The sequence below is a fragment of the Dendropsophus ebraccatus genome, chromosome 6 (assembly GCF_027789765.1).
Source record: "Dendropsophus ebraccatus isolate aDenEbr1 chromosome 6, aDenEbr1.pat, whole genome shotgun sequence".
In the NCBI taxonomy this organism is placed as follows: Eukaryota; Metazoa; Chordata; class Amphibia; order Anura; family Hylidae; genus Dendropsophus; species Dendropsophus ebraccatus.
In genome coordinates this window covers 32,731,611-32,752,257 of record NC_091459.1, presented here as the reverse complement: position 1 = coordinate 32,752,257, position 20,647 = coordinate 32,731,611, and positions in this window count along the sequence as shown.

Sequence of the window (20,647 nt, the reverse complement as noted above, 5' to 3'; positions counted from 1 at the left end):
GATCACCTTGAAATCAAGAGCTTGATTGATTGACAGCTATCTTTGTATGCACGTTCACACATAGCAATCTGCCAACTTTCTTTTGATCTATAAAATACTTCCTACTTCTTGCACTACATTTTGGCAGGACCCTATAAAAATGAAGCCAATAGTTCCCCTTCCCCATCTGGTGGTTCAAGTAAAATAAGTTTTTTCAATCCCCCTATTAGATAGCTAAATATGCCAATGAGAGTAACAGCCCTGGTGCATAAATAAACTAATAATATCAACTATGGTAATAATATTGTGTAGGCATCCTCATGCCACCAAAACAGTTCTGACCCTTCAAGGCGGGAGGTGTAAGAAGTACGTGTCCAAGAAACCTCCACATCCACAGGAGAACATCACACTACCTCTGCTGACTTGTCTTCTCCCTCTAATGCATCCAGATGTCATCTTGTAAGCAACACACAAACTCCAGAATGGTGTTCGAAATACCAGATTTAGTAAACCTATATTAGGGGTGAGAGGAAAAATGAAAGGGTAAGTAACTAAGGTTTGCAATCTTGATCTGTACCTTTTGTTTGTGTGTACATTACACTGCCAATAAAGTAAGTCCTTAAAATTTAAACCATTTCACCAACAGCAGTCAATGTCTCCTTCTGTGTGATGACTGGAAGCAGGTGTATATTTGGCATAGGCTCGGGAAAGGGGACGGGACCTAATTTGACCCTTTCACGACCATGGGTCATTGATGCATCAATGCCCAGGTCGTTTTAGGACTTCAGCTTAAGGGATCATGATGATCCCATAAGCTGATGTCCCTATGTCTGCCCACTATACTCCATCCCCTGCCACTGTTACAATCTTGTGACAGCGGCAGGGGAGAGAGGGGAGGGGGAATAGCTCACCCGTGCACACCCAGCCTTCCGTCTCTCCCCGCCGGCCTCCATAGCCATGGCTACCATTGGGGCTCTGGGATCACTTCACAGAGCCCCGATGGACAACGGACAGAGAATTCTCTCTCTGTAGAGGGAGAATTCTCAGTCAGAAGCCCCATAGATGCTGCAGTCATGCTGACTGCAGTATCTATAGGTTTAACACTCAGCACCAGAGTGCGGGTCCGGTGCTGAGAGTTGCAGCAGGTCCCCGGTTATCACTGATAGCCGGGACCCACCGCGGATGACACAGGCGCAGCACCTGCGCCTGTGTCATCCTGCGGTGTAAATTAACATTGCAGCAGCATCAGGCTGCAGCGATGTTAATTTACAGTGCAGCGGCGGGAGGAGGTTAAGACCGGACCCATAGAGTCCTTTTACATCAAACAATAGAAAAGTGCAGCGATTTCTGTTTTCTATTGTTAGATCACCAATATCTGTTACATTCAATGTGCTATAACAGCAGATAATCATAAATTATTGCGAGAAAACTGTCAGATGTGAAAATATTTAGTACAGACAATAATGTTCAATGATAAATCTACATTGCAGGCATAATAAATGGCCTTATGCACTCAAAAGCCTTTCATTTTCAAATATCTCTGTCGCACCGCCTTGAGAAGATGGCTTTACTCCAGAATATATGCCAAGCCGAAAATAAATATATCTTAACTTGTGAAGATGATGACTTAAAGGCTATGCCTGCTCAACTTGGAATTCTGGGAAGAAAGTGTATGCCTTAAGCTAAGCCTCTGGGAGACAGAGAGAACATTTCTTCAGCTATTTCTCAGTTGTACTGATATGAGACCAAAAAGAATGAAATGAAAAAAGATTTAAAGGTGACTAACTCTATTTTTGGGTATAACCTCCCTATGGCACCCTGGTAATTTACTGTCATTAGACGTTCCCTACCATTTTGCCGCTGCAGAAACCAATTAAGTGACCCCCAGAGCAGTCTTGTGGCTCTCCTCTATATCAGGTGCTATCCATTCATCACAATATCTGCACTCGTTACGCTGGCCCCAATGTATGAAATGTTACTGTGTTTTTCCCTGCTAGCCCGCCTATGGTCGTCTTCATGTTTCTCTTCATAACAGCGCATAACGTGCGGTAACCCAGGGTTGTTCGATGTTTAGCTGGGCGAGACACACCACTGCTGTCTTTGTCACGGTGACCAGAAGTGGCATAAGCCTACCCCTGAATATACTGACACACACTTCTTGGTTTGGAGCAGGTGTTGTGGAGGTGCAGGTGCAGTAGTAATTACTGAAGCTCCGATAACTGAAACAGGAACAGGTTTACTGACATCTTCTTAAGTGCAGGACACCCAATAGTCTCTCAATAAAGAGCAATATACAGAATAGTTTTCTTCAGAGTTCTTTCACTGGCACGTAGTTACTCAACGGTGGTGACAGTGGACTGGTGGTAGCTCCTGAATAAAGAAAGATAAAATATGTCATCCCCCACCACCACTTGATTAAGACCTGAAGACCCAAGCAGTGTCAGGTAGAGGAGGGAGAAGGTGTTACAGCTTATGGGCCTGGTCCCTCTGAACAAAAGAGGCTTAATTTACTAGCGGAGCGGATTCCGCTTGAGATTCTACCTGTCTTGTTGCAATCTGCTCTGTTCTCTGTTAAAAGAATGAACATGTTAATTTTTTCAGCTGAGAGCAGAGGAGCAGAAGAAATCCCATTGAAGCATTTGGACAGACAGAGTTTCAAGTGGAATCTGCCGCGTGGACTCTGTTCGTAAATTAATTTGCTTCGTGGGAACTGGGGAACTGGCCTACTGCACTTCAGGACCCCAGGAAAACCTCTTTGATTCTTCCTTGTTTATATTAAAAGCATTTTTCTATGCCCTGCAAACACAGACAGATATATGAAAGCTACCAGGTGTCTTCTTGTTTTACCAGTTATACAACAGTGTCAGCAGTTTGGGACGTGAATGTTGGCGGCAGGCCCAACCCCCACCCCCCAAGTGTGATGATATTATGGGCTGGTGGTGTTACATAGTCAAAGGGGTAGATTTATCAAACACTGTGAGGAATGATTGATTGATTGAATGAATGAATCTGATTGGTTGCTAGGGGCAACTGAGCCAGTTTCACTTTACACCATGTTTGATAAATCTCCCCAAATGTCTTCATCATATGGGAAGACCATACTGTATGTGTCACTCTCACAAAAAGAAGACGTATTCTTGAACACACTGGTATACACTGAACAACAAAAATTGTATACATGTCTGTTTTTCTCCTCCCTGTTGGGATTGGGATGTCTAGGTTACCGACCACCACTCTGCTCTATAAGTGTGTATACATATATGCAGCAGCCAAACGTTTTTAGAAAGTTTTTAGAGCAGAGTGGTGGTCTGTAACCTAGACAACCAGCTGTCAACAATAGGAGGTAAAGAGCAGCATATTGGAAGAAGTAGGCAAGTTTGCTAAATACAGTAAATGTATTTTCAAAAATATTTAACTTGACGAGTCCTACAATTATAACTATATTAGCTGAGAAGGGAATAATTCTGCTTTGGAACCTTACTCTTTTGCTTATTATAAGCTATTTCTGTTTCCACTGGACATAAAAAAAAAAAAAATTAAGGAAGATCAAAAGAATGTTTCCCGATTTTGTACGTATTGACATCAGACCTTCTTTGTCTATGCAGCATGATGTGTAGAAGCTGTAGAGTTCACAACACTGTAAGCAGTTTGTCTCCCTGACTCTTGCTTTCCATGCAAGGACAAGGACATAAAACTATCTCCGTTCGCATTGTTGTAGTATGCTGCATGCCATTGGTTGATGAGGTTTATTTAGGAATTAAAGCTCTGTTTATTTTCGGAAAAAACACAGAAACACTTTCAAGTAAATTCAGAAAATGCTGTGAAAAAATGTAGTATATATTTAAAGCCTCTAGGTGTCACTGTTTGATCAGATGCTTTTAATGCCTTTAAAATGAAAAGTGAATTCTTGCTATCTTAGCATTCTACAGTAACCAAAACTATCTCCAGCAGTTCCTCAATTATTGATACTCCTGACCAAATTGTATCGTAAAAACGCAAAATCAGCAGCTCAGGGGAGGATGAGATACAAGAACATTGACCTACAGTATCATAACCTCCAGTGTTTCAAATGGAAAAGAGGTACACTGCCCCCTATGGACTGGAAATAACTGGAACTGGAATATCGTACAATTTGTGGCATCTTTTAATGGGCAATAATGGCTGTTATTTTACAATAACAGTCGTCAATAATTATCAAGATCATTATTTACGGCCATCATTATGAAACAACGGACATAGTTTTGCCTAAAAATAACATTGTGGGAACATAGCCTAAAGTTACGTTATGTGGTACACAAAGCGTGTTTTGTCATCAGGAATATGTCATCAATTTCTAAATGGTGGGATTATGAGTAGAAAAAGAACCGCTATGTAAGTGTTTGCACACTTTCAGTCTAAGGCTACGTTCACACTATGTAAGTGCCGCAGAAATTACAGCCGCTGTTACAACGACCATGATTTCCGCTGCACTTACATAGTGCTGCAGCCTGAGGGAATCCTGGATGGAGTGTACACACTTGGGCCGAAAGATCATCCGGCCGGTACTGCAGTACTGGTCGGGATGATCTTTTCAGAGACCGGCCGTTCCGTGACCCAGTCGGGTCACGGAATGGCCGATCTCTTACACCATGTAATCAAGGCCTCAGGCTATGTTCACCTGTCTTTTTTTTATTACAGTAAAGGGGAGGATACAGAAAGGGGGGAAAAAGGGGGAGGGGAGGTAGAAGGAATGAAGGAAGGAAGGGCTTTACTGCCCAAGTCAAGGCTGGTTACAATAAAGAAAAATAAACATAACATCAGCTAACGTAGCATAAGCAAAGTTCGCTACAGAAATAATTATTAGAGACAATGGGGGAGATTTATCCAACATGGTGTAAGGTGAAACTGGCTCAGTTCCCTCTAGCAACCAATCAGATTCCTCCTTTCATTTTCCAAAGAGTCTGTAAGGAATTAAAAGTGGAATCGGATTGGTTGTTAGGGGCAACTGAACCAGTTTCACTTTACACCATGTTTGATAAATCTCCCCCATTATTTGCACCTTATGTGCAGTCAGTGCACAGTGTAGCCACCAGGATAGGTACTTTTGACCGCTATCAAATAACACTAGCAGCCCTAGCCTTACTGGGGGGTAGTCAGAAAAATTGAGGCTTCCGAATAGGGAGTAGGGATGGTCCGAACCTGCCGAAGTTTGGGTTTGTGCGGACCCGAACTCTCGGCAATGATTCCCGCTGTCTTCCACCTCCATGGAGAGGGTGGATACAGCCAGAGGACTGCCTGGAAAACTGGGATACAGCCTATGGCTATGGCTGTATCTGCCCTTTGCACGGAGGTGGAAGACAGCGGGAATCATTGCCGAGAGTTCAGGTTTGCACAAACCCAAACCTCGGCAGGTTCGGACCATCCCTTATAGGGGGGAGAGAAGGGGGAACCATGACCGTGGGGGAGGGGGAGGGGTGTAGGAGGAAAGGGGTTGCATTATCCTAACTGGGGTGATGTCGTAAGGTCTTGCAACGCTGTAAAGTCTAGCCAAGCTCTCCAAGTACTAATGTACTTTGCAGACTTTTGGGGTAAATCTGACATCATTTCCTCCATTCTGTTCAGGTGCAAGATTTCATTGAACCATTCGGTCACCATGGGAGCCCTAGTGGTCTTCTAGAGGTGAGGGATCACTGTTTTAGTGGTCAAGATGAAGGAAAGCAGGAGGCCCTTCAACAGCAATATGACAGAGCCTTGAATCATAGACAATAACAAGGGGGCGGGGTCATTGGGCAAGCATTGCCTCTGATTTTGAGAACGATGTCTATGACATTCTTCCAAAATGGCTGCAACACTGAGCACTTCCACTATATACTGTATGGTGCATGTTGCCCCTAGTCCTTCCGCTTCTCCAACACGCATCCAGAACTGAGGTCTATAGCCTACTAAGGAGTGTTGGCACCCTGTACCAGCTTGTAAGGATCTTGGACTTCGTCTCTAGTGCCCTACAAGAAATAGACGTTGTGTGACCCAGAGTAAACGCCTTACGTCACTGGGTAGCCGAGAACGTACGTCCAAGCTTACATTCCCATCCATCTACATACGTCAGTAGGGCGTCTGACAGGACTTCTAACAAGAGTCCAGGAACAAAAGACAGAGGTCTGTGTTGTGCCATATCCAGACAGCACACTTCCCACACAATGTCTTTTTAGGCAAAATAACGGCCGTTGTTTGATAATGACAGCCGTAAATAATGAAATAATGTTTGTGAACATTATTCATGGCCATCATTTATAAAAAGACATTGTTTGAACGTAGCCTAAAATCTTGTTTGTAAAAGAAGGCAACCTCTTAAAGGACTGCCCACCTTTAGGCTATGTTCACACATAGTAAAATAATAAGAAAATAGGTCCATCATCTTGACATAAAAGGCACATGTTATAATTGAATAACGTCCTCTGTTGAAGTCAATGGGAAATTGGCCAGTAGTGCACACACTGTATAGAATAACAACTGTGATTACAGCCATTCGGATAATTAACATTACCATTACCAACTACTTTTGCAAAATACTTTTTTTTTTTAACCTATTCACACATTGTTTTATTTTCATTCAAAATTACAGCTATATTTAACTTTTATTTTACTGTGTGTCCACATAGCCTAAAAGTCATGTCAGGTAACCCAGCTACTGTAATGGTGTTGATATTGTCAGGCGACATCTTCATTATGTTGGGGTACCACTTATTTGTATTCCATTTGTGGTACTCTACTACTCGACCAGTGAGGCCAAGTCTGTGGTGGTTGGTCAGTGTAGGTGTACTGCTCAGCCAGTGATGGTAATGTTATGACGCCAGTGCTATTTCAGCACATAGGTTAGATGGTACACATGCTTTTATGTCAGGGCTGGTTTTACTGTTCCCCAATGGTCGGTGACCTCCTGGGCTGTGATGCATTCCTTGAGCTCCTGTCACGGTGGTCCAGAGTGGGGAGATGACCCACCCGAACTGTCAGTACTGCCACCCACAGAAAGGGGGAAATGACCCAAGGTATATTGCTGGTGCAATGATGTCCCAGTAAAATAAATATAATGGCTTTACTGAACAGTCTCTTGTAATACAGAAAACTTTAGCAGTGGATAACTTTTTTTGGTACAGAGGTGTATTCACTGAATCTGTGCTGGGAGATACTGATAAGTGCTTACATAATATAAGTAGTTGTAGTGATACTTGTAAAGTTTAGAGTTAAGCAGTGAAGAAAAGAGGAGAGGAGTTTCTCGGGAGGGTCCCAACCCAGGGTAGTAATGTGCTCTGACGGAACTTTAGAGGGAATACTTGATAGACTTGAGAGTTACTTGAGAGATACTTGATACTTGTGTGCATGTTTCGACTATGCTGTTGCAGACCACCTTCTGCCCTGCAGTGTCGGGGTACCCATCCTACTAGGGTGACACAAGCCCCAGTCTTGGTCACCCGTGCTGTGAGAAAGAGTACATAGATCTTCATTATGGTTGCTTTGCTCTATCCGGGTCAGTTCCTCTGTCCTAGGAAACTGCCTTGCACTGTATGGAGAGGTTCACAGAGTGGGCTGGGATGATCTCCAACTTATTTGCTTGCATGTGAAGTTAAAAACAACTGCCAGTACTAATGGGACGGATTGTATGACTGGGATTGAACTAAGCATGAGTGACCCAACCTAGTGGATGCCTGGTAGGCCTTTACCAAGAGCAACAGACTATCAAACAAAGTAAGCACACAGTGAGTCTATATCTCTCAAATAATATATTTTAAGACATGCTTGTCAATCAGAAATATGTTACATTTAACATAATACATCAGTTTTCTTCATGTCACCACCCCTTTAACTAACAATTTTCTGCCAAGTCATTAGGCCACACCTCGTAATGTGCCTGAGAGACAGTCAGTCTTGTCACCGCCCCTCTTTGAGCTCATAGGCCTCCCAAAATCTCCTAATTTTGCTAGAGCAATCATAGTCCAAGTTACCTCAGGCTTCTCTCTACGAATGGGAACAATCCCTGGAATTCATAGATAGGCGTGGAGAGTCAGTTTAGTCAGTATCGTTCCTGTGTTCCAGTCTGTTTCTGCCAGCCATGCGGGTGTGATATGCCAAGTTGACTACCTCCAAGGCTATTGCTGCCGACACTTCCAGGCCCTCCAGGCATACCACCAGAGATCTAATATGTCTTGCAGAAACCTATTACATTTTTTTTCTCATTTTTGTATATTTCATTTAAACATCCCATCGTTGTGCTAAATATTAGAAAATTAGAATGAAAAAATGTAATAGGTTAACCAGGTGCAAAGGGCTCTGCAAGCAGAGGGTACCTGGTTAAATGCTTGAGTCTCCCATTGATTTAAAAGGGCTGTGTTGCTTGGGCCAAGCATTTTTCAATTACTTTATGTGCTTGCTAGTTATAATAAAAACTGTGTCTTTTAAATTGATTATAATTAGGGATGGTCTGAACCTTCTTCGGTTCGGGTTCGTACGAACTGGAACTCTCGGAAATGATTCCCGCTGTCTGCCCGCTCCGAGGAGAGGGTGGATACAGCGTGAGGACCGCCTGGAAAACTGGGATACAGCCATAACCATAGGCTGTATCCCAGTTTTCCAGGCAGTCCTCCCGCTGTATCAACCCACTGCACGGAGCGGGCAGACAGTGGGAATCTGATGCCGAGCGTTCAGGTTCATACGAACCCGAACCTCTGCAGGTTCAGACCATCCCTAATTATAATGTATACTGTACACCTTGAGCTTTAGTATAATACACAATTTACCTCCTGAAACTTATTATAACACACACAACACCTTCTAATTAGGTAGTTTCTGACTGTTGGTAGTTTTCCCAATAAACTAGGTCCCCCGTATTTAAGGTCCCTCATTAGATAGGGTTCCCCCTAAAGAGATTTATCCCAGTACCAAGTACCTTCCATAGGATGTTTCCTCCATTAGACAGGTTTTCCCTAAAGGCAATTTCCTCAGTAGCTTGGTCCCACCTGTAAGTAGCATACCCATTATCCAGGTTCCCCCTGTAGTTACTATGCCCAGCTTCCAGGTCCCCCCTGTAGATAGTATCCTCAGTAACCATGTCCCCATTGAAGGTAGTCTCCCCAGTAGCCAGGTCCCCCTTGTAGATAGTATACCCAGTAGCCAGATCCCCCTCTAGGTTGTTTTTCCAGTAGCCAGATCGCTCTAGTAGTCAGGGTTTCCTACCATACTCATATACCTCCCAATATCCATGCAACTATCCTCTTTATTCTCTTCCCCCGCTCTGGAAAAAAGCACAGGAGTGATGTCAAAGATGGAAGGGACACATAGACTCCCCAAATTGTCTCTTGGCCCCTTCCAGCCTGTTTTTGACAACTAGAGAGGTCAGGAAGCTGAAAACAACTGTTCTTGGTATCCACAGTAGCTGGATTCCTTTCCATACCAATCTACTTCCTTGCTTCAGCGCAGTACTTCTCTGTCTTCTCTTCCCTCCCTGCTCTGGCAAAGGGCCCATAAGTGAAGTCACCATGTGTACCTCTACTGGAGAGGGCCATGATCATAGAGACATTCAAAGGATGGCCTTCTGAACCCCTTCAGCCTATTTGCCGCCACCAGAGGGGTCAGGATGCTGAAACTTGCATAGCCTAAACGTGTGAGTTATTCAATTTTTATAACTCCCAATTGACTTTAATTATTATTATGAGTTATTTTTTAAAGCACTCTTGATTCCAGAGCCCTGTACATATGTTCAGGGGTTAACATACAAACACACATACAGAATGTAACATAAAATCAAGAAAACAATCTGAAAATTAAATGGCAGACTGGTACATAGGGAGAGAGGACCTTGCCTGCGAGGGCTTACAGACTACAGGAGGGCTTACAATCTAAAGAATCTCTTACTGCCAGATCAGATTTACTTAAAAAAATGTTTGCTGAGGTTTTCCATGTGGTATTCAAAATTCTGAGAGCTGATGATCGGAATCTGAGTACAAACTGTCACTCACATCACGTAACAAGGCATGGTGGGAAAGTGGACGGATGTTTGTAATCAGATACTAAGTTCTGTCAGCAATATGAATGTCATGTCACAAATCTTTATTGAAGTAGACTTGATGATAAAAATAATAGAGTTGATAAAAACAATACGTACTGAAGAGGGGGCCAGAAGGAAGGAAAATAGAAAATAATAAGTCATATTTAATAGAACCTGCTCAGAGTGGACAGCATGAAACAGAGAGAGGCTCCCTAGGATTTTAAATAGGGCGACATTTTCAAGAAATCATAGGTTTAAACCTGCAAACAGCTTTGAGCCCCTGGGTCAGTCCCCAATGGCTTCTCCCTGCCCCACTGTGCTTGACGGATAGATCCAATAGGAGGAGATGTGTCAATCAAGCCCAGGGTCAAGCCATGTGGGACCACCCCAAAAATTAAAAAATGTGTGTGTGTGTGGGGGGGGGGGGTGCATTGGGGGGGGTGTTGATTGAGGCCTAAAAAAGGACCCCCGGTTTTTCAGCAGAAAAGGTCTCCTTTTTCCTTGCAGCACCATATCCTCATACTAGGACACTGCAGGATTTCATGTACAGTACATCTACCTCCATCTACCTGCACATTCTCCCATACTAGCATGGCCTCGCCTCCCTGATTCTATAATCCTCCTCTTGCCCAATCTTACTAATAACAATGTAGAATATATTCATTACTCATACTTACCAATAATGTTTATCCATAGCCATGCCAATGATTGCTCCTGACAAACTACTACTGCTACAATAAGCCAACTGAATGCACCTCTGCAGCCAACTGGGATCTATATTATATTTTGATCCACACTGTGTACCTTATATGCAGATCTAGCTAAACATTAGTATTATCTATCTGGGATACTGTATTAAGTATCTCATACTTAATACATTGATGTCACCATGTGCACCTCTATCGGAGAGGGCAAGGATCATAGAGATGCTCAGAGGATGGTCTCTTTGTATTGGATGGTATTATGTGTCTCATACTGCATAATTGTATATTATTATATATTGGGTTGTATATATTTCTTTACTATTTATTCATATCATCTCACTTTTGTATTCCTCACTGCAGACTCCTTGACAAAAGTGTGAGATACGCCAAACCGTCGGGTTTTGACAAATGTTGTGGTCTGTGGATTTCTTGTTGCACAATGAATTCTGCAAGAGTCTGTGGAAACTTACAACCTTTCTAAATACAGCAATTGGGTGGTTAGATTTACTTGTATAAACTATTGTTCCCACCCAGCTGCAAATAATGCTGCAAACATTGTTGTTAAAGGCAATTAGTCAGCTGCAATTCACTTTCCAAACTGCTGCCATGATGGCAGACCACACTTTGCCGGAGCCCGGGCCCCAAAGCAACTGTGTGGTCTGCCATCATGGTAGCTACTCCACTGCTCCCTATATACTGATCATGTACCCCACATAGTGCTCCCAAGATAGATAGATAGATAGATAGATAGATAGATTGTTCCCATTCCCCAATCTCTCTAATATAAAGTTTCCTAGACCTCCCTTGGAATCCAATTTAATATGGACTGACCATGCTATATGGACTGACCATGGGCTGTATGACCTGAAATTTTGTAATTATAGTAATCTGTGATTCTGTTAGTTCAGTTCATTAGACCATCACCCTTGGAAAAAAAATCCAATGAACACACAAAAAGACAAAAGTTTATACTTGAGGCCATGTTCAAACAACGTAAGTTTTGAATTGATCACAGCCGATGTTGCCAATTCACAGCAACGGTCGTAATTAATTCAAAACTTACGTGCAGTGCAGTTAGAGGCATGCAGCCCCCTATTGAACATGTTTAGCGAATAATAATGTTAGGACTCGGATTATGCGTTTGGCTCGGCGTCCTTAGCACCCAGACAGCATGTCAGGTTTTGCTCTGCTCTGCTATTCATGTTGTAGTAGTGGCCAGTATTCACTCCCTGACAGATCAGCATAGGTGTAGTGAGTTCACTAATCAATGACTGAAGGCTGACTCACTAGTCAGCTGTCAGTATCTGGGCAGGACCTGGAGCCTCAGCCCCAATCACGCCTTGGGGGCTGGGACTACAGGTCCCATAAGTATAATCCCCTGTCTCAGTATCTTGCCTGCGATAGAGCCTAGTACTCCTAGTGTTTCTTGACCTCGCGTTTTCCCTGACTTAGATACTCCTGTGTACCTGACCTTTTGGCTTGTATTTTGACTATCCCTTGGACACGTTTTTGTACCTCGTAGCTAGACTGTTGCTGACCCGGAATTCTCACCTCGCTCTTGTTGTGTGTGTCTGTCTTGTTTTGTTTCGTGTTGCACCCTTGCAGTACAGGGACTGCCGTCCATTTGTCCTTTTGTCACCTAGGGCATCTGGGGCAAGCAGGTAGGGCCAGTGGGGCGGGTGCCAGCTTTAGGGCTCACCTGTCCTTGTGTCTTCCTGTCCCTTTTTCTGACATTATCGCAGGCCCATATCAAAGCCGCTCTCGACGGTTCGGCATGAGTACCGAGACATCGGTCACCGACCGCCTGGACGAGATGGCTACCCAGCTCCAGGGGATAGCCGGTTTGGTATCTCGGCTATCCAACTGGGTTGACTCCCTAATTCTGACTGCCCCCCAGTCATCAGTACCACCTGTCTCGGTATCTCTACCAGTCCAGCTAGTCTCCCACAAACCTAAAATGTTGTTGCCTGACCGTTTTAGCGGTAATCCTGACAGGTTTCGGTCATTTAGGGAATCCTGCAACCTGTATTTTAGGTTTACTCCTTTCTCTGGTGATGCAGAGAGGGTAGCGGTTGTTGTCTCTCTCTTACAGGGGGCACCTCAGGATTGGGCTTTGTCCCTACCCTCCGAGGCCCCTGAATGGAACTCTGTGGAGTCGTTTTTTGAATCCCTAGGACAGGTGTATGATGACCCTAACCGGGTCGCCCTAGCGGAGTCACATTTACTATCTATACAGCAGGGTCGTCGCACGGCCGAGGAGTATTGCTCCGAGTTCAGACAGTGGAGTGCTGTGATTGGTTGGGCAGATGCTCCCTTAAAGATGCTTTTCCGGCAGGGTTTGTCAGAGGCAGTGAAGGATGCTCTGGTCAGCCATCCTGTATCTGTCACCCTTAGTGATTTTATGGCCCTATCTGTTTCAATTGACAGACATCTTAGGGAGAGGAAACGGGAAAAGCAGGGGGCAACATCAGTTATGTCACGCCAGAGTCAGTTGGTTAGGTCTATGATGACTGCTCCTAAGCCCACTGTGGTTTCCTCACCGCCTTTACCAGCTGAGGAACCCATGATGTTGGGCTCTACCACGGCAGCCACCCGCAGAGAACACCGACTTTCAAACTCCTTGTGCCTCTACTGTGGGAAACCGGGACACTTCATCAGAGATTGCCCGACAAGACCAAGCCAGAAACCGAGAAACGCCAGTGCCTGAGTGATTGTCAGGAGGGTCACTCAGGCACACAGGTACCTCCAAATATTATTCTATTATATATTATATTATTATTAAGTTCCTGTTACCTGTATCACTATTTTCCAATACTTTGTCTTTTCCTTGTCAGGCTATGATTGACTCAGGTGCTGCCCTGAGCTTTATGCGCACTTCTGTAGCCTTGTCCATGGGACTTGAGTTAGTCCCTCTATGTGTCCCTTTTTTGGTTGCTAGTGCCGATTCTGCTCCCTTAAGTGGTGGAAAAGTTAAATTCCGAACCTCAGAAGTTACTATGAGGGTGGGGTGTCTTCACCATGAAGACATATCATTTTTTGTTAAGGATAAGCTGGCCACAGATATTATGCTTGGTTTGCCTTGGTTACGTTTGCATGACCCGGTTTTCAATTGGAGAACCACGGAACTGATCAAATGGGGCAGTTCCTGTGCTTCTCACCTAACCCAAGTCAGTCCATTGGTGTGTTCAGTTAGTGATTCTGTTTCTCTCCCAGAGTATGTCTCAGATTTTAGAGATGTTTTTGATGAAATTGTCGCTGACGCCATACCTCCCCATCGTCCTTATGACTGTGCCATCGATCTTGTGTCTGGGGCCAAGTTTCCTAAAGGGCGGATTTTCAACTTGTCTCCCCCAGAACGAGAGTCGATGCGCCAGTATATACAGGACAGTTTGAGGAAGGGTCACATCCGCCCATCTGTGTCGCCTATGGGTGCTGGCTTCTTCTTTGTTGAAAAGAAGGACGGAGGGTTGCACCCCTGTATTGATTACAGGGAATTGAATAAAATCACCATAAAAGACCAGCACCCACTTCCCTTGATCCCGGATCTCCTGAACCAAGTGGTAGGTGCTCGTTGGTTTTCTAAGATAAACCTTCGGGGTGCCTATAATTTGATCCGGATTAGGGAGGGTGACGAATGGAAAACGGCCTTCAACACCCCCGAGGGCCATTTTAAATACTTGGTGATGCCATTTGGGCTAAGTAATGCTCCTGCTGTTTTCCAGCGATTTGTTAATGATATTTTTCGTGATTTGTTTGGACGTTATGTTGTTATTTACCTTGATGATATTCTGATCTTCTCTCCGGATTTCAGGTCACATCAGACACATGTGCGGGAAGTATTATCTAGGTTACGCAAAAATTCTCTGTGCGCAAAGTTTTCTAAGTGTTTATTTGGTGTCCAAGAGGTGGAATTTTTAGGTTACATCTTGACCCCTGATTCTATACAAATGGACCCAAAAAAGGTCTTAGCTGTTGTGCCAAGGGCAAGGCCCACTACCCTGAAGGAAATACAGAGATTTCTGGGTTTTGCCAACTTTTATAGAAAGTTCATCCGAAATTTCTCCCTGATAGTTAAACCCCTTACAGAACTGACTAAAAAAGGGGCTGATCCCTCCTCTTGGACGCCAGAGACCGAACAAGCCTTTGAGATTTTAAAGAAAAGTTTCTCCTCAGCCCCAGTGCTAGTACACCCTGATCTTGAAATGCAATTTGTGGTAGAGGTGGATGCCTCCGAGTCTGGTGTAGGAGCGGTTCTGTCCCAAGGTAGGGAACCGTACACTAATTTAAGAGCAGTGGCATTTTTCTTCAGGAAGTTCTCCACATTCGAGGTCAACTATGACATAGGGAACCTGGAGCTGTTGGCCATTAAGTGGGCATTCGAGGAGTGGAGACACTTCCTGGAGGGAGCTCGACATCAAATAACTGTTCTCACAGACCATAAAAATCTTCTGTACCTAGATAAGGCGAAGAGACTGAATCCACGCCAGGCACGCTGGGCTTTGTTCTTTGCAAGGTTCAATTTTAAAGTTACCTATCGCCCAGGAAATAAAAATGTTAAGGCTGATGCTCTGTCCAGGAGCTTTGGCGTTAAAGAAGTTCCTGAGGGTGAACCCGAGAGTATCCTAAGTCCAGGGGTAGTGATTGCTAGTCTCTCTGCCGAATTGAAATCATCTATTTTAGAGTCTCAGAATCTTGCGCCTGCAAGTACACCTACTGATAAGTTGTTTATACCCATACATTTAAGGTTGGAAGTATTGAAACAAATCCATACTTCCAGACTGTCCGGACACCCTGGTATTGCAGGTACCGGGTATTTGTTGACTCGCTCCTGTTGGTGGCCTTCGTGGCAGTGTGATGTACAAAATTTTGTTAAGTCTTGTGAAATCTGTGCTAGGGCAAAAACTCCTCGGTCCCTACCTGAGGGGCTGTTGCAGCCACTACCGCTTCCCAGCAGACCTTGGTCCCATTTATCCATGGACTTTATTACAGATCTTCCTCTCTCCAAGGGGAAAACAGTAGTCTGGGTTGTAGTCGATCGTTTTTCCAAGATGTGCCATCTAACTGCTCTAAAAAAATTACCCAATGCTAAAACTCTTGCCCACCTGTTTATCCGCCATATATTAAGACTTCATGGTATACCAATGAACATTGTGTCTGACAGGGGTGTACAGTTTGTGTCAAGGTTCTGGAGGGCCTTCTGCAGTAAATTGGGTGTCACGTTATCCTTCTCATCTGCTTTTCACCCAGAGACTAATAGCCAAACCGAAAGGCTTAACCAGTCTCTGGAGCAATACCTGAGGTGTTATGTTTCTGATTGTCAAGAAAAATGGTCCGAATTTTTACCTATGGCAGAATTCGCTTTGAACAATCACCACAGCTCCTCGACACAATTGTCCCCCTTCTATTGCAATTATGGATTCCATCCCAAATTTTCCGCTGTACCTAATCAGGAGACTCAGTTTTCATCAGTAAAAGAGGTTGCTAAAAAACTGTGCACAGTTTGGGCCGAGAGTCTCAAGACTCTCGAACACGCCCAGCAAACTCAAATAAAATATGCCAATCGTAAAAGACGTCCCGGTCCAGATTACATGGTTAGAGATAGAGTTTGGTTATCCACAAAAAACCTACGTCTTTGTAAACCTTCAGCAAAATTCGCTCCTCGATACATTGGTCCGTTTTCCATTGTTGAAATTGTTAATCCTGTTTCCTTCAAACTGCAGTTGCCTCGATCACTTTGAATTCATCTGGTGTTCCACAAATCATTGCTCAAAAAAATACATTCCGCCTGCTATACCTAGTCCTCCCCCTTCTCCTGTGGTTTTACAAGGAGAATTAGAATATGAGATTGAGAAAATTCTAGATTCTCGTAGGGTCCGTAACACCATACAGTACCTAGTGCATTGGAAGGGTTATGGACCAGAAGAGCGTACATGGATCACTGCCAAGGATCTCCATGCTCCCGACTTGGTAGAAAAATTTTATTTGTCATGCCCTACCAAGCCTGGAGGTCTTTGTGAGGGTCCAGAGGCCCCTCCTCAGAGGAGGGGTTCTGTTAGGACTCGGGCTATGCGTTTGGCTCGGCGTCCTTAGCACCCAGACTGCATGTCAGGTTTTTCTCTGCTCTGCTATTCATGTTGTAGTAGTGGCCAGTATTCACTCCCTGACAGATCAGCATAGGTGTAGTGAGTTCACTAATCAATGACTGAAGGCTGACTCACTAGTCAGCTGTCAGTATCTGGGCAGGACCTGGAGCCTCAGTCCCAATCACGCCTTGGGGGCTGAGACTACAGGTCCTATAAGTATAATCCCCTGTCTCAGTATCTTGCCTGCGAAAGAGCCTAGTACTCCTAGTGTTTCTTGACCCCGCGTTTTCCCTGACTTAGATACTCCTGTGTACCTGACCTTTTGGCTTGTATTTTGACAATCCCTTGGACACGTTTTTGTACCTCGCCGCTAGACTGTTGCTGACCCGGAATTCTCACCTCGCTCTTGTTGTGTGTGTCTGTCTTGTTTTGTTTCGTGTTGCACCCTAGTAGTACAGGGACTGCCGTCCAGTTGTCTGTTTGCCACCTAGGGCATCTGGGGCAAGCAGGTAGGGCCAGTGGGGTGGGTGCCAGCTTCAGGGCTCACCTGTCCTTGTGTCTCCCTGTCCCTATCCTGACAAATAAATTATCACACTATTTATGAAGATGGCCATCCTTCTCTCCCTTATACAAGACACTAAAGATCCCAAGAAATGTGTTATAGGCAACGGGTGTGGACCCACTGTTCTACTGAACTGGAATAACTTTGGATGAGGCCATAGAGTGTAGTATAAGTAGGAAAAACTTCTAGGTTTTCAATCATTATCCTGTTCCAGGAAGCAGAAGCTGAACCTATGCTGCTAGAGGGTACAAGGTCAATCCCCACGTATGGGTAGCGTCTGGCACAGATGATGTCAGTGCATGAAAACAGGCGGGCCAGGTCATACACTGGAGAGTCAGAGAAGTACCCAAGAAGGAGACAGTACGTAGTCCAGTACGAAAGGTATTCTAAGAGTGGATTGGAGGGTGAAAAATAAGGAAAGTGGCCATGCACACCACCTAAGGGCAAAGCCACAAAGAACGACAGGAGCAGAAGCTCCTGTATTTCTAACAGCATTTTAGTAAGGACTAGACTACTCCTTTAATGAGAAATGAACGTTACATTACCTTTCACGAGGATATGTTTACTGCAATAAATTAACTTGTTTGCTTTACTCAATTTTTAATAATCATTTACTGGAGCTCGATGATTAAAATTCACTACCAATTGCTCATTACTATATTATGTATTTATCATTAATATTGTACTTGAAATAAACTGCAGCAGCACATTCATGTAGTAGAAAACCTTTCTTCTAGAGGTCAAATATGTTTAACTTGTCAAGGTCACAAAACAGATAATGAGGAGAACACATTTTGACTACGTTGACTAATAAACTGTCTGTATATCAACATATTTTCATCTTCTCTTAAGGTGATAATAAGTTACATATGTATAATTCTTTTTATAAATTTGCATCATAATTAGCACATCCTTATGGAAATCTGATTAAGGCTATGTTCACACTATGTATGAACAATGGCTGTTGTTTGACACGGCCGTTGTTTGCCATGTCAAACAATGACTGTTGGTTGACATGTTCCTGTGGCCGATATTACGATGTTGGCCGCGAATGCCAGTAATTACCACTTTGTCCACACAATGTATGGCCGTTCTGATGGCTGTCCACTGCATGGACTTCAGTGGTTAATTGGATTACAGGCACACCCAAAAATTCCCCGAATCCAAATAAAATAAAATGATGTTCCTGTGGCAAACAATGGCTGCTGTTTATACAGTGTGAACATAGCCTTAGGGTGGTATTACACGGAACGATTATCGTTTGAAAAATCGTTAAATCATTCGGATTTAAACGATAATCATTTAGTGTACTAGCAGGCAACGATTAAACGACCAACGTGAAATCGTTGATCGTTTAATAGGATCTATTTTTATCGTTTGATCGTTCGCTCATCGTTCGCACATCGTTCGGTGGAATAAGAATTCACAGCTGAAATGTACGCAATAGCGACGACTAAACGACCGCAAGAACAATCATAAATAACGATCATCGTTTCGTGTACTTGGGCGAACGATTTCGGGTCGTTTGCCTTAGCGGTCGTTTAGATCGTTTATCGTTAATCATTAGTCGTCGAAAAATTGCTTGGTGTAATAGTACCCTTAGGGTGGTTTCACACATTTGCAGTTTTTGTAACATTTTCCTCAGGGTTGTTGCCACCTTTTTGTTCAATATGGATTCAGTATGGATTTACAGAGACTATAAAGGAGCTTGAGGAGCTTTTCATAGATATCCATTGTTTTTCTCCTAAAGCTCTTCCTGATCCGTAGTTAACAATTACGTTACATAATGCAGATAGTAAAATGGAAAATTTAAAAAAATAACCAAAAATCCTTAAAAAAATATGTATTAAAAAAAAACTTCATTTAAACATTAGGTCACTTTCTGATGGCACATTCCCTTTGACATGTAACACTGTGAACCAAAAAATGTGGCAAGAATTCTAGCACAAGATTCTGGGGTGCTTTAAGCCAACTCATTTTTGGTCTACATTTAGGGCCCTATTACACGATGCGGCAGATTAACACTCCATGTAATAAAGACAATGATCAGCCGAAGAGCCGATCAATGGCTAATCGTCGTCTTCCAGCAAGTTTAAAAATCATTGACCACTGACCATGCATGGCTATATGTATTAGTGATGCCTGTACAATGGCTGATGATAGTGTAAGTAAAATAATAAAGTTTATACTTACCCATGCTCCCCCGGTGTCCTGGTTACTTTACCCTGCATTTTCTGCTCTCCGCAGCTGTCTTTGACACTTCCGGCCCTGTATCTGTCCTGACAGGCCACTCAGCCACTCACCGCAGGGCTGTCCCGTTTCAGCAACAAGTTATTTATTATTTTCTGTACAAACTGTTTTGGGTCAACCAGTTTTTGGAGCATTAAGGATTGAGCCAGTGGCATCAAATTTGTCACAAATGCAGTAAAATGTTTTGTTTCTTTGGGGCTTGAGTACCAAGTGTTTCAACCCAAATTGTTCTAACAGTTTCAGCATTTTGAGATTTCCAATACTCTTTTAAAATCCATTTTTTTTATCTGTATTTAAATTATTTGCCATTATGGGTTATTTTAACTATCTGAAAAGAAAAGATTTGGGGAAGATTTATCTGTGAAGTTGGATCTGTGAAACTAGCTCTGTTGCCCTAGCAACCAATCAGATTCCACCGTTCATTTTCCAAAGAGTCTGTGAGGAATGAAAGATGGAATCTGATTGGTTGCTAGGGGCAACTGAGCCAGTTTCACTTTACACCATGTTTGATAAATCCTCCCCTTCATAAACCTATTACGCATACTGTCCACCTACTTTTGGACCACCCTGTATACATCTATACAGCCCTTGCTACACGATCGTTGTGTCGTCTAAATAGGCTCAGTTAGCTCGTGGTGCTTACTTACACTGCTCATCTGCTGTTTAACCCCTTAAGGTCAAAGCCAATTTTCGTTTTTGTGCTTTTGCTTTTTCCATTTTATGTTTAAAAGTCCATAGCGCTTGCATTTTTTCACCTAGAGACTTATATGAGCACTTATTTTTTGCGACACCAATTGTACTTTGTAATGATAGGCATTATTTTTCCATAAAATATGCTGCGAAAGCGGAAAAAAATCATTTGCGCTGTCAAATTGAAAAAAAAAAACGAATTTGTTTTGATTTCGGGGAGTTTTGCATTTACGCCGTTTGTCCTATGGTAAAATTTACTTGTTATGCATGTTTCTCAAGTTGTTACGATTACAATGATATGTAACAAGTATAACTTTTACATTATGTGATGGCCTCTAAAAAATTCAAACCATTGTTAACA